The sequence below is a fragment of the Diaphorina citri genome, unplaced genomic scaffold, assembly GCF_000475195.1.
Source record: "Diaphorina citri unplaced genomic scaffold, Diaci psyllid genome assembly version 1.1 scaffold71020, whole genome shotgun sequence".
Lineage (NCBI taxonomy): Eukaryota > Metazoa > Arthropoda > Insecta > Hemiptera > Psyllidae > Diaphorina > Diaphorina citri.
In genome coordinates this window covers 1-386 of record NW_007448214.1, presented here as the reverse complement: position 1 = coordinate 386, position 386 = coordinate 1, and the positions used below count along the sequence as shown (strand labels likewise).

General features: G+C 32.6%; 1 long non-coding RNA gene across 1 annotated transcript; it reads left to right on the top strand.

The window, feature by feature from the left end:
• Window positions 1-117: 117 nt before the first annotated feature.
• Window positions 118-386, top strand: LOC113473722. The gene is made up of 2 exons (XR_003395622.1): window positions 118-221; window positions 350-386. It is a non-coding gene; the product is annotated as an uncharacterized LOC113473722 (long non-coding RNA).

The window sequence follows — 386 nt, the reverse complement described above, 5'->3', positions numbered from 1 at the left end:
CTCACAACCCACTTTTAATCAACTCTAGACCTCACCCAGAAAAAGGGTGCATAAGCTTCTGAAGGCTATTTACTACCATCACCTAACCTTTCCTATTATAAAATAAGACCTCAATATTAAGTAAACAATTGGCTTTTGTTTTTCCAGGATGACAATATTATCCGAAGTTCTAACAGCAGATAAGACCAAGTTACCATCAAATAAACAAATACTAGTGTTAGGTAAGTATGTACCTTTAGTTCACTCCAAAAACACTATTTTTTCTACAGAGAAGGATAGATACAAGGGTATTTTCCAGTCTTTTTCATTAATTAATACTTACTAAACATATTTATTTTCCTTTCCACAGGTGATAATAGTTCAGGAAAAACAACTTTGATAGCCAA